Genomic DNA, 11,041 nt, shown 5'->3' on the forward strand with positions numbered 1-11,041 from the left:
AGAAAGCACCATATACATTCTTAGTTCAAATCAAGTCAATCCTAAGATATTCTTAAAATACAGAAAATAATAAGATATGCAGCTGTTGGCTAGTAAAAACATTTTTCCATTTTTAAGAGATTTTTTTCCTCTGTAGAAATTTGTTATAGTCACAGTTAAAGTCACAACTATGCCTACATCTTCCTCAGAACACGATTTTGTTGTGTGTGTGTGAACACTGCCAGGTCCCCTTAGGCAATTTTCTGTGAACCTCTCTACCCTTCTCTGTGACTATGTTTTCTGTGAAGTTCTGGAATTCCCTTGATTGTGTAATTGAAGACTCTAAGTGTGCAGCAGCAATACCAAAGTAAGCACGTACAGGGAAAGACAAACCAAGGCAAATGCATGTGTTATATATAAAGACTGGATCTCAAGTAAAGTACTAACTGATGAGAGGCAGAGTCAAGGATAACATTTTCAGGTTCTTGTTATTTTGACAAAAAATAAAAGTATGCATTGTAATGAATTTGGAAATGCACTATATTTTCCCAAACAAAAAAGTACCACAGCTACCCAAAGAAATGACCAACTGACTTACATATCTTACATATTCTTCCCTTCCCTTCCCTTCCCTTCCCTTCCCTTCCCTTCCCTTCCCTTCCCTCTTACTCCCCTTTCTGTCCCTTCCTTTTCCCTCCCCTTCCCCTCCTTTCCTTTTCCTTTACCTTCTCTCCCTTTCTTTTCCTTCTCTTCCTTTGCTTTTTCCTTACCTTACCTTCCCTCCCCTTCCCTTCCCTAACCCCTTTCCCTTCCTTCCTCTTCCCTTCATATTCCTTCTCTTCTCTTCCCTTTCCATTGCATTGTTTTCCTTTCCATTCCATTGCTTTCCTTTCCATTCTGTCCCTTTTTCCACAAGACCAAAAGACCCCACTATCCTGAATATGGTGGCACACAGCATTAATCCTTGCACTAGAGAGTCAGAAGCAAAATGATCTCTGGGAGTTCAAGGACAGCCAAGGCTTCACAATGAGATTCCATCTCAACAGTAACAAATCCTTGTGTAATTTATTTTGATACTCATTAAATTTAAATTACTAGTGATCTTCAAATTTTGAAACTTTTTATCTAGTAAATATTACTTTCATTTAAAAATATTTTTGTCTTTTCACTTTTAAATGTTGTCCTTCATATGAAGTAAGGGTGTCTGAGTGTTCTGTGTGTGTCTGTATGTGTGTGTGTGTGTGTGTGTGTATCTGTGTTTGATTAAGACACTTATAGATGCTTCATATTTTAGTGACCATGGTACATGAATTCTTTAACATGATGATTTTATACAGTAAAGNCTTCCCTTCCCCTTCCCCTCCCCTCCCCTCCCCTTCCCTTCCCCCTAGCACTTCCCCTTCCCCTTCCCTTCTGATTCAAACAGGTTGGGAATAAATTTTAGGGAGGCTTTATTGCATAGTCCAAAAATGTGATTTAATTATTGTTGGCTTTCTTTTCTTTTCTTTTCCTTTCTTTTCTTTTCTTTTCTTTTCTTTTCTTTTCTTTTCTTTTCTTTTCTTTACTTTTCTTTTCTTGTCCCCTCCCCTCCGCTCTGCTCCTCTCCCCTCCTTTCCCTTCCCTTCCCTTTCTTTTCTTTGAAAGTGGCTGGTTTTGTATTTTGTGTTTATTTGGTTTTGGTTTTCGAGACAGGGTTTCTCTGTGTAGCCCTGGCTGCCCTGGAACTCACTTTGTAGACCAGGCTGGCCTCGAAGTCAGAGGCCTAACATTTATAATCCTACTCTTTGATTTTACGCTTAATCCACCTGCCTCTACTCTCCAAGTGCTGGGATTAAAGGTGTACATCATCACCATGACCATTTCCATTTTATGTTTTTAATTTTGCAAAATATTTTATGTTTGAAAGGAGTGTTCCTAATTCATGAGTGTATATTGCTACATATGTCACTTAGATTAAGTATGCTTGTAGACTTATAATTATTTATTTTTAAGTCTGTCAGTTTTGATTTCTATATTCTGAGGCTATATTGGTAAGTACACATAGTTTAAGGATCAGCCTGCCTTTTGTTTCAAATAATACAGTTTTCCCTAATATCTCAGTTATGGTTTCTGTTAATGTGTTACTGGTTAAACATTTGCCATTATTTTTCTTGCAAAATTTCTAGCATAATTTTGATTTATTATGTATCTCATAATCAACACATAATCACATTTTGTTTGCTTTATCTAATTTGTAAACTGCTTTGTATGTAAATGAGAAGTTTGATGATCAGATTGTCTACCATCTTATTGCATTCCTATCTTACATACTTTTTTATGTCTTTTTCTTTTTTTGACTTCAGGGCTTAACAAACTCACATACAAATAAATTTTGTTTAAACATGAGTAAAGCTCATTTAATTAGGTATAGTGTAGTGTAGTATAGTATAGTGTAGTGTATAGCAGTAGTAGATTTATTGTAACATATACCATGTGGCCCACAAAGACAGAACTATTTGCTATTTACTCTTTACAGAAAAAAAATGCAAATCTGCTTTAATGGATTCAAGTATTCTTTATCTTTCTCCCTTTAGAGTTAAAGATTGTAATCTTGTTCCAATAATAGATAACTTAGATTAAAAATCATACTCTGAGTTAAAATTAATATGCTTACTTTTAAAAGAGAAAATGAATTTGTTAAATGTATTTATTTGCATGTGAGCTCATGGTGTGTGTTTGTGTGTACTTTCTCTATGTGTGCATGGATGTGTATGTGGGTGCGTGTGCTTATGTGTGCACTTCATGACCTGCTAACAAAGGTCAGAGAACAAGTTTAGGAGCTAGTTCTCTTCTTCCACCACACATAGTCTGAGTGTGAACTCAGCTGTCAAGCTCAGTGGTAGGTGTCTTTACCCATAACATTATCCCTACCTTTTTTTTCTTGGAAAAAAAACAATTATTTCAGCATCTTCCAGTCTTAGTCACCTTCCCTAACTTCTAGTGTTTTAGTTTTATCCCACATAAATTTCTCTCTCCAGAAGCAACACTATTTTCACAAATAGCCAATGTGTATTTGCCCATCTAACACATTCTTTGATTTGTGCAGATTTGTATGTCCTACTCATTCTTTTTAAGCTTAATTGCTTATTTCTAATGCACGTCTCTGCGCAGGTCTTTCAAAGACCATTTTGGGTGGTATGCTAATCCTCATATGTGGCATGTGTGTAGAACTGCTTCATTCTCTCATTTTCTCTTTCTCCTATTTTTTTTTTTTTTTTGAAACAGCTAGTCTGGGTTCCTCAGGCCAGCCTGGAAATAGAAATAGCAATCCTCTTGCCTCACCCCTGGCTTCTTGACTTCTGTCATAAGAGGCAGACTCTACTAAGTTGGGCTTATCTCTCTTCCTGAATTATAATTTAGCAGACACTTTTCTTCAATATTTTTCTATTATTTGGGGGGTTCTTTTCCTTGTGAGAATTCTGCAGTTTTCAAAATGAGTGCACAAAGATTGAATTGCCTTTTAAGTAACTAGCAAAAGGCGTTTTTTACTGATTTATCCCAGAGACTCCAAAGTACAGATTTTGAGCATAACTTCCTGTACTTTAAAAGCATGTGATGCTAGTCTGCAAACATGAGCAAATCTTAGAACGCTCCATTATTTATTTATTGCACAATCACAGACTCACATCCTGGTGAATGTTAATATTTTCTGGGAGTAACAACAGACTTGGGAACAGATAACAGATATAAAGGGCCCACAGAAATCCACAGTGCAGGAGCCTGACTTCTTTACAACAGAAGTGGTTGAGATGAAGGGTCTCTGTTGATAATAACTTTGCCTGGGAGTGGCAGAGCTGGCCAACCATGTTCTCCACGGCTGCTTCTGTTTGTGTCTCATAACTCTTCTCACAGTCATCTGAAGCTCGCCCCCATCCTCAAATCAGATTCCTGAGAAGTTACAGGTTTAGCCAATGAGCCTCTTCCCCCTGTGTGCTATCTGCCTCAGACTGCTGCTACCTGTGTTGTGAACATACTGGCCCACAAAGATGGTCCTTGACTTCTGTTAGGTGATCTCACTACTCCAGGGCTGAGAGTGGTGCTTCTCTGTGCTCACGCCGCTTATGCAGGTAACATGATTTATGTGTGAAACATAGTTTACATTTTATTTTATTTCAAGGAATCTGGGAATTTGGCACATACCAATCAGAGAGCACTTGTGGCCATCCCTAAACAAAAATGCTAAATGCCTCCACTGGGGAATATCACACATATTAGTGCTATTTTATTTTATTGTCATTAGAGAAAACAGCACTCTTGAGTAGTTCCTCCCCAAAGGAGAGGACATAGACTCTTGAGCATGGATTTTATTGTCATTAGAGAAAACAGCACTTTTGGGTAGTTCCTCCCAAAAGGAGAGGACATAGATTCTTGCACATGGGTTTATCTAGATTTGGCTTATCTTTTCTATTAGAATCTGACTGTGTGCCTTTTACATTGCTGTAAAAGATCTTAGCCGTTAGTCCAACTGTATTAATTCTGAGAGTCCTAGGATGGTCTTGAGCATCCTAACACAGTTCACTGCAACTAATCAATCCATTTGATTGTATGTGAGGGATGGACAGAGAGTCAGAATTTATGTTCTTCCCAGCTTATGGAATGGTATAGAAGAGTGGTGCTCAGTTCTGGCTAAACAGCAGAATATTCTGCAATGCCTATAAAAATTAGACACCAACAAAGATTCATTAGAATTTTAGCATTAGAATCTCTAGGGCTTTGAGAGTGATATGTTTTAAAGTTCTGCAGTGAATCTAATGTGAGGAGTGGTGACCAATGGTCTGAATTGATTTCCCTCCACAGAGCTTGAGCCAGCAGCTTCCTTTAGAAAGAGTTTGTTGGCTTGGAAGGGATCCATCTAGGACAGGGTGCATTTCATAAGTGAATTTTCAGATTCAAAGATGATTTTCATACTGAAACAAATAATTTGGTAACTTAATTGAACATATAAGCAATGTTCTTAGAAAAATGTCATTTTGGCATTTTTATTAGAGCCATATTCACAAATGCTGAAATGTATGCAACTAACTGAAACAATATTTTGCTATTAACCTGCTTTTTGAATATATGAATTCAGTATAAAATAAATCGTCACATCTGTTTCTTGGGGTTATTCAATAATCCAAGTTCAATTGAATTCTGATCAGAGAGGCTCTGTTTAAAAAAGAAAAGTTGGTCGATAAGAAAGTTGTGATGAGCTAGCTTGTAGTGTTATATGTGTTTCTCTTTTCCTAATTTCACAGCCAAGTGACCGTTTGGGGATGGGGTGAGGGTGTTTTCTATGTCTCCCTGTCTTTGGCTCCCTTGCATTCTGCAGTGAAATGCTCTCAGACAGCAACTGCACAAGCCCTCCCAGCTCTCTGCAGAATTCTGTCTGGCAGATTTCTGTGCTACACCCTGCTCATAATGGATACCTGACAACTATTTAAGGTGACCAGACAGGATGACAGCACTACTAGAAGAAACAGCTGCTGTAAACAGGTGAGAGACTATAACCGTCCCTGCCATGTGTCTTTCTATACAGCCCAGGCCTCTTCTTCACTGCCATTAGATGATAACAGTTGCTTTCCATATGGAGGAAGCTTTCTCCTGCACACCTCTGGGAAGCATCCAGATGTCCTATTAAAATGCAGATTTTTCTCATACCTTTGGGGTTTGAAATAGCCATCACCACCCTTAACCCTACTGTGTGGTATGGCTTCCTTCCCTTGCCTTTGCATACTTGGAGGTAAATGGATGTAACTCTGTAGTTTTAAAGCATCATCCTTCAGCACCTTATTTATTTATTTATTTATTTATCCCCTCCCTACCCCATGTATTAGGTGCTAACTTGAGCATTTCTTTTTCGCCCTTCAGGACTTGCTCTGGAAAAGGACGAGAACTCTTTCATCCTAAGAACTTCAGATTGAAAATCTCCAACAAGTTCTGTGGAAAGCCGTGCAGCGTGCAGTGTGCAGCGAGCAATCACTGTGGAGAGCCGTGCGCATGCCGCGAGCAATCACCATTATAAGATGGCGCTGGCCTCCGCTGTGACAAACTAGTAAACAAGCCTTGTGCGCAAGTGCGAGAGTGAACTCACTTCTAGTCACTGCCCATTCTCGGGGTGTAATAGTGGTGTGATGAGCGAACAACGAATCAAGAGCTGTCACGCCACATCAGGTGCTGAAACGTCATGGCTGAGTGCTATATAACGGACTCCATTTTCTGGGGTCGAGATCTTCCTGAGAAGTAAGCAATAAAGCTTTGCTGCAGAAGATTCCGGTTGTCCTGAGTGTGTTCTTGCCGGCGGGGACAAAAGCTCGGGATAAAGTTCCTGCATTTTAGAGAAAGCTCAATGAGCAAAGCTTTTGAAGGTAGAAGCTGCTTTTTGGTGGTAGTGATGGTGCAGGAGGCTTCTGGATACTGGCTTTCTACTCACCTTGGTGCCTTACTGGAGTATTCTGTCAGCTTATCTCATGCAGTCAGCCTGTCTGGGACTCAGATGTGTGGACTCGGGGTATGGATGATCCTTAGACATAAGCATTCGAGGAGAGCAAAACCTCAACTCTATTCTAGTAGCCAAAGCATTTTATTTCATAATCTCATGTTTTCTTTCCACATGTCAACCAGTGAATCTGGCAGAGTCAGCAAGAGCCTTAAATTTGGCAACGCCTTAAGTTTGAACAAGAATTCTCAGGCTTGACTCTGCTTTTGCAAGTGTTCCAAAACACAAGGAAGGGTCATAAACTTACATGAAATCATACACTAAGAAGCTAAAGAAAAGAATAGATTGTTCAAATCAAACACTGTAAGACCAGAAGAATTTTTATGTGTGAGTTACTTTTATTTTTAGAAATAGAATATAATAGATAACTAAGAGAAAGACCATGCCAAACATTCTGCAAAATAATGTGCAGAATGACCTCATTGTGTTAAAACACAGGATGGATCAGTATACTTGGATTAATCATTGCTTTCCTGTGCATGGTCAGATGCTTTGCTAAGTTTTTTACATACAGTGCTTTATATGCACAACTGACAGAAATTCCAAGGTACTTCTTCCTTGCCCTCTTCTTATCCATACTCTTCATGGTACCACTCACAAAACCTAAGATGTACAACCAACTATATGTCTACCAGCAGATTAGTGTGTGAAGAAGATACTATGGCACATGTGTGCAATGGGGTTAGTTGGAAGAGAATCAACAACAACACAACAAAAAATGATCACAATTTCACAAGGAAACCTACTAAAAAACAAACCACCAAAAAGGCTGGAGGTGGAGATCATTATGTTAAACACTAGACTGAAAAAGTAATTTTTATATCAGCTTTCACCAGGAATATTAAACCAAAGTTCCTTTCTTTGTAAAATGGCCATCCTGTCAAAACGCCTTCTAAATCTTTATGTTTACACCTATAGAGCTGGGCTGGTCTCAGTCTTGGTGAGTGTACAGTAGTGAGTGTACAGGCTCCAAACTGGTCAAAGAGCAAGCGAAGTTCCTAAACATATGGACATATGAGCAACATTAAATGGATTCAGTAGGGTATGTGTACAAATGTATATAATAATAAGAATTATCGAAGAAGAGGTTATGATTTTGAGATAGTTGGAAGGAAGTGGAAAGGAGTAGGGAGGGATAGAAATTATGGAAATATAATACTCACCTATAAATTTATCAAAATGTTTAAAGAAAGAAAGAATAAATGGCTGTGAGTTCTTAGCTCTAAATAGGACATTGCCATTGTTGTTTATGTTTGAGACAGGATCTCATTGTATAGCTCTGGCTGGTCTAGGACTTGAAATGTAAACCTGATCGTCCTGGAACACACAGAGATCTGCCTGCCTCTGTCTCCGTCTGGGATTAAAGGCATGTGCCACCATATCTAGCTAAGCAGGACATCTTCATTAAACATCCCTACAACTACCAAGGCTCAGAGAACATCTTGGATGAAGAGGTCATAAGGATGTGAAAGCTGGAGGATGAGGAGGGATGCTATGATGTGAAGTCATCTGGATGTGGTTCTTGCATCCATGAACTCACAGCAGCTGTGGCTACCTGAATAAAACCTACACAAGATCAAGCAAAACAACAACAAACAAACAAAAAACAAACAAAAAACCGGAATACGTGTGTGGGGGGGGGAGTGTGGGTACTTATGAGATCTGCCTTATCTACTTTTCTATTGCTATAATAAAACACCATGATCAAGGCAACTTGCAGAAGAAAGAGTTTATTTGGAGCTTATAGTTTCAGAGGGTGAGAGTCCATGACATTCACCTTCAGAGGGTGAGAGAGGGAGGTGGCAACAAGCAAGGAGGTATGTTACTGGAGCAGTAGTTGAGAGCTCACATCTTCAGACACAACTACTGGGGGCGGGGGGAGGATCAAATGGTTTAGACTTTTGGAATCTTAAAGCTTGCCTTTGGTGACACACCTCCTCCAACATGGCCATACCACCTAATCCTCCCCAAATAGTTCCACCAGCTAGGGAACAAGTATTTAAATACAAAAGCCAGAGAGGGGTATTATCATTCAAATTACCACAGGCTCCACCTGAGACCAAGGAACTATTGAGAGTTGGTGGTTGTTGGGTGCAGGAGAATCAGTCTTCTTTAAGGATGATTTGTTCCTCTTGTTCAGTGCCTGTCCCATGACCCATGCACATATGGACAGTACAGAATGGACTTAGTGTTAACAAATAACAAAAGAAGAGAAAACTCTAAGCAACAAATAAATATATTTTTAGTTTATTATCAGAGAATTTCATGCTTGTACACAATGTATTTTGGTAATATTTGATCCCTCTTCTCCAGCTCCTCTAAGATCCCTCTCCACAACTCCCTTCCCAACTTCATAACTTTAAAAAAATATTAAACCACTGAACCTAATTAGTAATGGAGAGTTCTTAGTATCTCCAATTTATAGATGACAAAACTGAGGTGAATTTTAGTTAGTTTGACCAAAGTCACACAAACAGTATAGTAGAGGACTCCATAATCACAGACTACTTTGATTCATTAGTGTATCTACCTGCAGAGGTGAACCTCTGTTAATAAGTATTAGTTGGCACAGGATAATGGGTCAAATAAACCATTTCTGGTTTGACTATATATATATTCTGGGTTTATCTCCAATGAATTTCTTGGACAAAAATTATTATTAATTTTTCATAACTGGTGATGGAAACTAAGTCCTTTTACATGCTAGAAAAAACAATTTTCTTTTCTTGGTTCATTTTTTGAGACAGGCTCTCATATAGCCAAGACTTGTCTAGAACTTCTTCCAGATTCTCCTGCCTCTACCTCCCATGTGCTAGATTTATAGGAATATCCTGAACACTACACCAAACCACTTAGAGGAGAGTTATGTATATTTACTGTTAAAGGGTAACAGATAATTTTTAATGCATTTTAAAATTGTTTGTGAAACTATAAAGATCTCTATAGCAGGTTGCTAGCCTTTTCATAACAGGGCCACTGTCTGCATGGTTTAACAAGAATAACTTGACTTTTCAAGGTCTGGAAACATGAAACAGTCTCAGATGAAGTGACAAACTGACACTAGAGACCCTCTGCTCATCATCTATTGATATTTATGCCCACTTTCTGTCTGTCTGTCTATATAATGTTTTCTTTCTTTCAAGCTACCAGTCTTACTGGATACAACCTCATTTTATCTTTTTTAAGCCCAAATTTCTAAATCTAATCATATTCTGACATAATTAGAAGCTAAGACTTCAGTGTATAAATTTCAGGGGTGTACAATTCAGCCCATAAGATGTCCATCACAGAGTAGGTAACTTAAACAACTCAAGGCATTACAAATTCATTCCAGTGATGAAAACATTGCCAGATGTTTAAGGACACCCCTTCTCTTCAAGTAATCAATTATGAAATGCAGATTATTTTTCTGAGCAAACTTTATAAGGCTTTTCAGCAGACTCCAGAATCAGCCAAGAACAGCCATGATGCTAACAACATGTTTACATAGCAGGGTCATAATATTGTCACATTTGATCATGGTAGTTTGCGTTTGTGAATCAAAAGGTGCTCAAGTTTTATGTTTTGTAAGATACATGTATCTTATTTAGTTAAATCTCTAGAGTTCAAATGAGAACTACAGCCCTCTAGCACATGGCAACAGCTCCATCAAAAACACTCTTTTGTTTTGTTTTCTTCCTCCCTTTCAGAGGAAGAAAAATAAACACTCTCACGCAGACTTAGTGGCAATGGAATAATGTAATACTGGCTTTGGAGAAGGTACATTGAACCAGATAGGAGAAATTCTGCTCCGTTTCTCCATGTTTGACAAGATTAATATGAAATGATAGTATTAGAACCATGTAAGGATGGCCTCTTCCCATAGTGTCCCAATGACTGTTGGGGATTGTTTTTTTTTTCTAGCGAGAAAAACCTGCCTGCCATCATACCATCATTTCCCACTTGCCTGTCCCCACCCCTGCCTTACTACTTATTCAATAAGCCTGACCAGAAGCTTCCCTTCTCTCTAATGCCTGTTCTGAACAGTCATTCAATACTGCTTTCTTTTCCAGATGTTTGTAAACTTTTCCATTGAATTCCCAGAACACAGGGGGCTCTTCTATTCTTTTTTTTTAATTTTTAATATTTTTATTACATATTTTCCTCAGTTACATTTCCAATGCTATCCCAAAAGTCCCCCATAGCGCCCCCCACTCCCCTACCCACCCATTCCCATTCTTTTGGCCCTGGCATTCCCCTATATTGGGGCATATAAAGTTTGCAAGTCCAATGGGCCTCTCTTTCCAGTGATGGCCGACTAGGCCATCTTTCGATACATATGCAGCTAGAGACAAGAGCTCCGGGGTTCTGGTTAGTACATCATGTTGTTCCAACAATAGGGTTGCAGATCCCTTTAGCTCCTTGGGTACTTTCTCTAGCTTCTCCATTGGGAGCCCTGTGATACATCCAATAGCTGACTGTGAACATCCACTCCTGTGTTTGCTAGGCCCCGGCATCGTCTCACAAGAGACAGCTATATTTGGGTCCTTTCAGCAAAATCTTGCT

General features: G+C 38.8%; 1 long non-coding RNA gene across 1 annotated transcript; it reads left to right on the forward strand.

Moving 5' to 3' along the window:
• The first annotated feature begins 3,722 nt into the window (after positions 1-3,722).
• On the forward strand, positions 3,723-5,998 carry LOC110310878. The gene is made up of 3 exons (XR_003834946.1): positions 3,723-4,085; positions 5,256-5,493; positions 5,869-5,998. It is a non-coding gene; the product is annotated as an uncharacterized LOC110310878 (long non-coding RNA).
• Positions 5,999-11,041: the final 5,043 nt, after the last annotated feature.

Source organism: Mus caroli, chromosome 15 (genome assembly GCF_900094665.2).
Source record: "Mus caroli chromosome 15, CAROLI_EIJ_v1.1, whole genome shotgun sequence".
Lineage (NCBI taxonomy): Eukaryota > Metazoa > Chordata > Mammalia > Rodentia > Muridae > Mus > Mus caroli.